We start from the raw sequence: 10,429 nt of genomic DNA on the forward strand, positions 1-10,429 counted from the left end.
TGTAAGTTTCAGTGGGCGACCAGAACGCGACTTTGACTTAATAATTCTGGTAGTTTTTCAATTTTTGATCACGGTATCGACCGAACAGTGCGATCTTGTAGTAAATATTTTAAGCAAAATACAATTTTTCGCAGTTTTATGATTAATTACCACAAACGCAATGAGACGCAGTCCAAATTTTTACCAATTAACATTTAACTCGCCTTAGAACTGCAGAAATACCAAGTGCTTGTGGATTTTTGATCACTTGTTTTTGCTATCCTTGATAATAGAAGCACTTAAATTTTATTTCGAAGATAGATTTTTGTTTTTTAACCCATTAAGTACCAGGCAAGTTCAACCTTGGAGTTTTATGGTGAGCTGTCTATAGTAAATAGTAAAATAACACAAGTTTAAGTAAATGAGAAGAGCTTAACGACTAAAATTTATATTCCATTATTTCATCATTATAGTACTATGGGACCCAACGTGCGGCTAACCACACGCTGGTGGCAATTAACTATGACGCCAACAAAAGTTATGAAAATTATATTTGGGTTTTTTGTAAACTCATGTATGAAAAAATAAATTAGTTTTTATTTCTTTTTATTTTAATTTGTAAAAAAATCATTTTTTGCCACTTTTTATAGCTGACAAGGTAAACTCATGTGCAGATGAAAACTGTTGGAAATATGTATTTTTATATTATTAAGACATCAAACGTAGTAATAAATATTTTTAAAAAATATTACTAATATTAATATTATTAGTAATATAAGGAATATTACTTGTCGAAAGGAAAGAATTATTGGTGCTTTTGCTTATATAGCGCAAGTATACCAAGCATAGAAAGAAGTTATAGTTCACTACTTTTCGAAACTTCTTTAACAAAGAAACAATGATATCAATGAGAACTACGGATTGGACATCACTAGATTAGGCAGTTAATCTGCGAAGTTACTGCGCTGTACTGCAGCTGTGTCCAGACACATTAGTTTTAAGGTGATTCCTATTTCTATTACTTTAGCTTTAACGTAAGTGAAGTCACATAACATGACCGGATGTTGATTACATTTTAACACAGACAACTATTTACATTCCCATAATAAGGCGAAAGGTTAGAGTTGCTTTCATACCTGAAACAGCAACCCTGAAAGTTTTGTCGTCTAGTTTTCTAGATATTAAAGAAGTTTTTGCGGCAAACCATTCGCCGAGTCACTTCCTCGAAATATCTAAACTACTGTTATGCGAGCGCTTAACCCATTGATGCGAAGATGTGATAGTCAGATGGTGCTCGGTCTTGGGAGAACGGAGGATAATGAAGGAGTTCAATCTTTCGATTATTTCATAGTTTAAATTAATTATTTAATAGCGATAGACATTAACGGTTTCATCAAGACGGGTTCATAATATAGAATACCGCTCTGGTCCCACCAGACACAAAGTGTGGTCGTCTTGTATAAGAGATCCGACCTTGGTTTTGAAGGACCGCCCTCAGCAAGTGAAAAACACGATTTGCGTCATCCGGCGCACTTTGATAAAAAAGTGTACAAGTACAAGTGACTGCAGTTTTCCATTTTAACCGTGTGGGATTAATTCTTTTCCCAATTGCTGTTGAGATTGAGTTGGGTCATAATCCAATAACTTTTGCTGTTGTTCGTCTTCGTACTTTTATGATCTATCAGAATGTTTACCGTCTTCTATAAAGACGGTGTCTTACATATTATCAACCGCCTTTTTCTTTTGATTAAGTAAGGCACAAAATTGGGCAAGATCAGCTTGTATCTGTTTGTAGTTTATTGTTTAATTAGCCTGGTACTCCATAAAACAATGTTTAATACACTCTTGGTAATGTCTTTATATGCAGTATATAGTATATTACTTATTAGCTGATTAATTAAAACTGTTATGGGTTCATCTACTGCTTGCAAGCAATTAGCTAGAGATATGCCTGGAAGTATTTGTTAAAAGATACTCGTAAATAAAAATACAAGGATATGAATTAATTTAATGATGCATTTTTTATTTTTTTCAAAAATTCTGTTACATAAATATATATGTGTACAAGTTATAAGATTACAAAACAAAAAATTTTATTATATATGACTCATATATTTTGACAAACCATTCGCAGAAAATACATATGTCTAATAGAATCGGAAATTTTCATCATCCCGACTGTTGGTCAATGAATTAGAGTTGAACTTCTTTTGGTTTATTCAATAATAAATAATAATAATAAAAATGACTTTTTGAGCAACATTTATCAATGTAACAATGGATGAAAACTTGATTCTTTATTACGTTTGAAGTCAACTTCTTATAGTTAATCTATTATCATGGCAGGTTTCCTTTTTTTGGAGTGGGCAACCATCAACTCCCGATATTGCAATATTTTTTCCATATCCTAGAGAAATACTTGTATAGAAGAGACTTCATGAACTTTTAAGTTTATGTTACTGTGACAATTATGAGAATGCTTCATAATTATTCGAAAAGCTTACAACGTCTTGCAAGGCTCATATACTTTCTATATGTACCTATATTTACTAAAGTAAAGTCAAATCCAGTATAATTTCGATTGCTCGCTTATGATGTGAAAATTGTAAGTAATTAACAATTTTTTACCTTTATGTTTAACAATAATACATGAATAACGTTAATATCATATGTATATACTACTACGATCAAAAATAACGTAAAATTTTTAGTTTAAGGTATGTGGTGCTTTTGATTCGGATAAGTCTTTTACGTCAGCAGTACAGTCAATGAAATATGTATCAAATATCATGTCAATACCTACATTATCTAAAAGTTACGTGAGTGGTTTGTGAACCGAAAAAGTGAAATAATTTTCCAACTTTGACAAAAGCGAAGAAAACGTTGAAAATAAAAATAGCCCTGGTCGACCAGTATTAAATAATAGGCTATGAATGCACCCTGACCAAAAATATATATTGCGCTTCTGATCGACCAGCAACATCAACTAATAAAAAAAATTAAAAGAAATCAAAGATTTTGTGCTCGAAAATCGTCGATTGATAATTAAAGACCTTGCTGATACCATTAACTTTTCATTTAAATCGGTTCAAACCAAACTATTGAATCGGTTCTGGAGTGTGATAAAAACTATTACGTTTTTGTAGAGAACTGCGTTATGTTACAATCTGATAAATAATGTTTTTTTTTTTACTATTAGGATAAGAAGAAATACATAATCACTGGAGATAACCTAGATCAAGAAGAAGCCAGCGTTCTGCGCAAACAAATCTTGGTTTTTTAACTTTGGTAATGCAGCATCTCATACTGCATTTTTACTTCCGTGAGACTTTTGGCTATTCCATAAGCTCGTGGATATCGTTTTAATAAAATCGAGGGCAATAAATCGCTTTGCACTTTAAGGGACAATTCAAAAACAGATTTAGACAACTGTTTCCGGGATTAGAAAAAATGTTGGTATAAGTATATTACAAAAGAAGTAGAGAGCTTTGAGATCCACACGTTAATATTTTAAATTAATATTTTAACATTAATACATTAATTTTTTATTACTTTTAAATAATCAGACCTTTAAACTCCAGCGTGTCAATTTTTTTTATTGCAAAATAATAATAATACACAGCTATATTTAATAGCACTATATTCCTAATATTGATTTATTTGAAACCTGGTACTATTATTACCACGAAGAGTGGTCGAGCTGATTAAATATAATTACACTAATTAATGAATGCTATAATCATATTCCATCAATCGAACTTAATTTTGCCAGCACTTGCAGCACTTGCAGCACTTACAGCACTTAAACTGAAATGTCTCCCTTACGAACATAACATAAAATTTTCGGAGTATTTTCGTTATGTATCAATATTTACATTTTTCCTGTCTAAATTATTTTCATTATCCTGAAAATCAATACAATGTCAAAGGCAGGATATGGATCTGAACCTCTTCGTTAAAAAGCATCACTACGGCCTAAGTCATATGTCATAAGCACATAAGAGCTTTTAAGAGCTTTATTTGGTGCCTTTACACAGCACTTTTGATGGACACGAACCCCAATAAAACGGGTGTCTGTGGAACAAAATTCATTTTAAGCTCATTAAACGCCTTCAAAGGGCTAATGCATGGCGTATTTCGATTATGCATTCGATTTGTATGCGTGAAAGGTGCCGTACCATTGAGGAGTCGCAAGTTTAGAGTGGAATGCGTTCAATTATTTTCTCTTAAATCTACTCATTTATTTCAATTAAGTTTTGCAAAAAGTGCGGTATATTTGTCTAATAAGGCTGCGCTATATAACATTTCCCGAAAATGACTGAGTTGAGTACAAAATCGAATGAACACTTCAACAAACGTATCAAATTGTGCCACAGTTTGGTGTTTCTCTCTTTTATGTTTTTGTAATTTTTTTTCTCTGGGAATGCCTTCGTGATGGAAGAAAAATGAATTCTGAGAATTTTTTCTTTAATTTTCTTATTTATCTATGTTTGATATTAAAAACACTGAATAATTGTATTTAGTTTTCTTGGTCATGTACATGCATTCAGCAAATACATACTCCGTCTTATACATATGTACATCAACTTATTTATTATTTTTTTTTTTTTTGCAAGACTACTTCCGAGTTTATGTCAAAAATTTTTTGTTATTACATTTTCTGTTATTACGAGGCAGAATTATTGTAATATTCCGAAGTCTATTCGACGTTATGCTGTTTTATTCACTAATTTCGTTAGTAACACTTTTCGTTTTAGTTATGACTCGTAACTTATGAGTTGAGTAACAGAACGGGACGTTTCCTTCAGAAAACTGTTTACACTATAATTCATATCTGGACAGACATAAATAATAGGTTATCTGCGAGTTTTTAGTAACAATTTTGGCCCCTTAACTTGACTTAAAGGATTCACTGATATCCACACCATAAAGAAAAAAACGACATTTTTCTGTAATTTTCGATTTCAGCATTTTTATTCCTTCTTTCGATTTCTTAAGAATGGCGAAGCTCTACAAGACACACAGTACCTCCCGACTACGAAATTTGTATTGCTACTAAATTGAATTTTGGCAAAACTTTTAAATTAGCCCTTCTACCGCAGCTTTTGCCTGATGTGTGCGCGATATGTGCACGATATGTGCTCATGTGCACGAGAACAGATTATTTGCATGTGTGATATGTGCAGACGCGCTCATATCCAATGTGACGATTTGCGCTCGAAGTCTCTTGGCAAATAGTACAAATACGGATAGCGAAACGTTTCAATTATGTTTAAAAGAAGTGGTTACTTTGTGTTGTGTAGCCATTGTGTGCCATTGTCTGATGTCAGGGCCGCTCTGTCCGGCTTCTGCTGTTTTTGAATGATGTGTGCTGCATATTGATAAAAGGGATAATTTATGAAATTCTCCTTACAGAAAAAGTGACCGAACCGGTCTGATCAGTTTAATGCAACCCTACCATATTTGCAAAAGGCTGGCAATGTATGCTTTGAGACTGACCCCGACATTTATTCGAAGTTGCACTAGTCAGCTGACGTGAAATTTTGTATGCAGCTTTCAAAGGTAATTGTGGTAATAAAAGGTTATTGATTTTGGTTTTACCCAAATTTTTCTTTGCAGTTGCAGCACACCTCTTTGCAGTCACCAGTACCATTTTCATTTTAATCTGAACAATGTATCCTACTTCTTCACATATACTACAAGATATTTTTTTTTAAATCTATGCATAAATTATCACGGCACCACTTCAATTGTGAATCCTATGTATCAGTGTGGCAATGCTAACTCTTTAATTGCAGCAACGACCGTTGTCCAATTTTTGTATGAAACCAATTCCTAAACTGGTCATGCAAGTTTTCCCATGGAATTTGCAAACTGCGTAATGCACCGAAAGGGTTTTATGGGAAAACCAGTTTTTACCTTTAACAATAGATTGTCCCCTTGCCCTCTACAAACTTACTTGTTTTCCCATTCGAACTTTGTGTTGATTTTTGTTATGCTAGACTGAAATGACCAAAATAATTTGGCAGTACATCTGTCATCTAAAATTTCATAAGCATATAATGATCATAATGAATTCCATGTTTATGGTGCTTTAAGATAATCGTTTAGAACTTATGAAAACTTCAAGGTGTCTGCTCTTCATGTATGTTTATTTACCCGTGTGCTTCTTCGCTGTCGCAGATCAAATCATTACTTTACTTTCTTAACATAGTTTTTGGTCATCTAACTCACCCCTTTTCGTATCCTTTTTCTCAGACTGAATAAATTTTACTTAACAAATTTTCTTAGGATACGATGGGCAACGCTACAGTTTGCCTTCGGTTTCTAGATACTTTTCGTAATGAGCATGTTTACTTGCTGCTTTGTTCTATTATTAACACTGATTGCAATAAAATAACATTTTGAAATAAGGTAAATATTTTAAGCTCATTACACAGAACCGAAAAAATAAATTAGATTCAATGGAACTGAAAATCAAGTTGCGCTCTTGCAATTTGGCATATATAGTATTGGAACCTTGGAGCACAATAAATTCTCAATCTTAAAGGATGGCTTTAAATGATATTGAGAAACTATTGCTTCAAGTATAAAAATTGGTAAGAAGTAAGGATCTTCTCTTGGTGGGGGAATAAGTTTTGTATTTTTGGGCATTCTTTGAGATGTGCCAGGTCTGTATTTATAAATTTTTATACATAATACAGAAGTTAAAGTAAAGTTTCAGCATCTGAGTAAAAACAGTAGACTTTGAAAAAATAAGATTTGAAGAAATAAGATAAAAATAAGAATAAGAATAGATGATTCAGGACATGTAGTTGAACAAATTATATAGTTTCTGTAAAAGAGTGGAACACCCATAAAAAGAAAATGTAAGTATAAAATCAAATATGATTGAAATAACTTATTTATTATATTATTTATTAATAAAAAGAATTATTACTTTTTTCTGACAATGTCTCTTTTGAGTCCATATGTGCTTTCTTTCCTTATCTTTCATTTCTAAGTCTTAATAAATGATTTAATTCAATATATTAGATAGTCGTGAAAATTTAGATGTCTGAAGGAGACAAAGAAAATCGTATCTTATTATAAATTGTTGCAGGAAGGTTGTGGAAAATGACGTAAAGCTACTTATATTGCTGAAAGCGTGCATTCACTGAAACCACTCTAATTTTTTATTTGAAGAACAAAATGCAAATTTCAACAGCGAAAATCGTAAAAGGTGCTCAAGACGCACTCCCATAATCACATATAAAAACACCGACTGAACAAAAAGATTGGAGCGATGTAAAGGTCATTCTCGGTTTTGCAAATCGATCAATCAACTATATATACAATCCTGAATATCAATGGCAACAATATTAACAAAAAGTTTCGCCTGACGAAGAAAATCGAAAAATGACTAATGAAGCATAAATGGAAGCTGCTGATTGCTTACTGCTTACTACTCAGATCACTTATGATCTGAGTTATGCGGTTACTCTCTTACCAGATACGATACGAATCGAAGAGATCATTTGTGAAGCAGTGACCGCGTCAAATCATCAAAGCAACTACTGTAAAAAAAAATTATGGTGTAATATCAGATTATTACTATGCTGTCAGAGCTAGTGTTGCAGATGATCAACGTTCAATAATCGGTTATATTTTCGGAAGTGACTTTTATACTATATCCTAGGCGAAGAAGCGTAAAGCAACGATTGACTGTTTATAAAGAAGGAAGAACGTCTTCTGAAATTCTCTATCATATTTCATTAATTTTTTTTATTTCTTTAATCTTTTTTTATTTTTACTAATGAATGTAATTACATAATGTAATTTTTTGTGAGAAGTGGCATTAGCAAAAGTGCCACATAAGAAGTGGACATCCGTAAGTTTGGCTCTTAAAAGGATGGAAAAAATTTCAAAATTAGGAACTGGAGATTGTTCAGTGTAAAGCAATGAAATATTGAGAAAGCTACTACCCTCCAGATATTGTTAGTCGAATTTCAAACAGTCTTTTTTATTTAATTTTTCGCTATCGATAAAATAGAAACGATATCTATAGCCAATATTTCCTTTGGATTTACTAATAATTTTTTAACAACTACTTGCTTGCCATTCTAAAAACAAGCACATCCTTTTGCAGATTCTATTCTTGTCCAAAATGTAACTGAAGAAGAAAGTGAATATTAGTATTCTTCTTTTGAAGAGTTACTAACCGATTTTTAATTGAATAAAGTAATATTAATTATATTTTAGTACATTTTGTTGAATACATTTCCAATGTGTCAGTTCAGTAATACAATGCAATACAATTGCTCCTTATGAGAAAAGTAGTAAGAACCCAATTTTGGAGAATTTTGTACTTTCACAAAATGGCCATATCTTTTTATATATATATATATATATAAATATATATATATAAATATATATAAATATATATATATATAAATATATATAAATATATATATATATAAATATATATAAATATATATATATATATATATATCAGACTTTAGTACATGAAAAATTGTAGGCGGTACTTCGTCTATATTGCATCGTAATTCTACATTAGTCCGTTCTACAATAGTCCGATGGGCCTATTGACTTCAGTGTCTTAGGCCCAAAATCACATTAGTAAGATGGCGTCCGCATTTAAACTTATCAATATTAATTTAATATGTAAATTTTTTATTTTTTTTTTTAATTCTATCTCAAAATAAATTATTCGTCGTGAGACAGGAATGTGTTTAGACTAGTCTTCAACAATGTATCGCAAAGTCTGATTATTTTTCGGGCCCTTAAGGAAACTGCCATGCACTGCATTTACATACAGTGTCTTTACGTACACTAGATCAGGGTTGTCCAGGCCAGATAAAATCGCAGGCCAATTCAAGTCACTGAATAGGTTGGAGGGCTGTAAAAATAAATACATACTTCCTAATTTTGTTGGAGAAAAAAAAAATACGGCGATAATGTTAAATTAAGTTTTATTAATTCTATTATATCAACACTATTATATTAGTATTATCATACCAAATATATTTTATTTTTTATGTAATGAATTACGGGACTGGATATGAGATTTTTGAACCACTTCCACAAAGAAACATACATATACTAAAGTTTTGTCAATTAAGTAAGTAAATTAACGTAATTTAATTATGTAAGTTTATTTGGGATATCATAAAAATAAGTTATACCAAAATATAATAAAGAAAAATTTGCCTAACTGTGGTTGATCAGAAATAAGTCGCGGGCACAAGAGGACCGTGGGTCGTGTTTTGGTTTAGCATCAACTTAGCCTAACTCGCACACGTCCCAAATACAATAAATTGTATTTATTGAGTTAAGAATTTTATTTACTATTAAAGCACATATGCAATATTTTTTAAATAAGTTTTAATGACATTGTTATTAATCGAAGATTTTTTTAAATTAGGCAATTAATTAAATTCCAGAATATTTTCACTAAATTTATCAAATTTATTCATTTGTCTTTGTAGAAAAAAATGACTTTCATTTAGTTTTTAATGAAGTATGAAATGTTATATTTGATACTCATCCTCGTGGAATCATATGTTAATATGGTTCTTTTTATATGAACAAAAATTGTTCTTTTATTCACATATATTCACTATTTTCTTTTATTGAGCCTCTTCACTTCGCTCACTCATGTTTACAATAGTTACTGCAAATATAGACAATTTATACGCAATTATTAATGTTTGACAATCCTTTTACTTATCCAAAGGTGAGAGATGTCTTGTTCAAATAGATACATACTTCTCTGTTAATTTAACATAGGCCATTATCGTGCAAAATGCATCATATCACCGTTGACCTTATAAATACGAGTAAAACTAAATCCTTTTGAACCCTGCTTAAAGCGTTTTTAAGAGAATTTCTACAAAACATTTCCAATGTTAAGAAATTATTTTAACATTATTTTATTTATGGTAAGTTTAAACATTTGTGCCCGAACTTTTATTTGGCACGAAAAGTTTTTGACAGCTTTCGGCTTTTTTCGCAAGTACACACAATCCTTATCCTTATGGTATAGATTAGAAAGCCTATTTGCTGTAGCTGAAGGATTCAATTTGAATGAATGCCAAAGAAAATCTCTTTTTGATTGTCAACTACACATTGGAACATAAACGATTCAATTAAATGAAAATTAAAACACTTACGGACTATTTCACACGATTTCGCACCTTAAGTCTCAATACCCACCTTAAAGTTATGCTCAAGCCATCAAATTTGCTCAGCATTATTTTTTTGTCAGCTTTATAACCATATTCTTACCGCTTAAGTCTTCAATTGTTTCAATTAAGCAGTCTTAATAGTCAAGCTAAATAAAAATTGATAAACGGACATCAAATTTATATCCGATCGAAATTCTAAATAAGTTATAAATTTTAACTGCACCACATATGATATGTTTTCTTAAGAGTATAGTAAATCACAA

The sequence above is a fragment of the Teleopsis dalmanni genome, chromosome 2, assembly GCF_002237135.1.
Source record: "Teleopsis dalmanni isolate 2A chromosome 2, ASM223713v2, whole genome shotgun sequence".
Taxonomy (NCBI): Eukaryota; Metazoa; Arthropoda; class Insecta; order Diptera; family Diopsidae; genus Teleopsis; species Teleopsis dalmanni.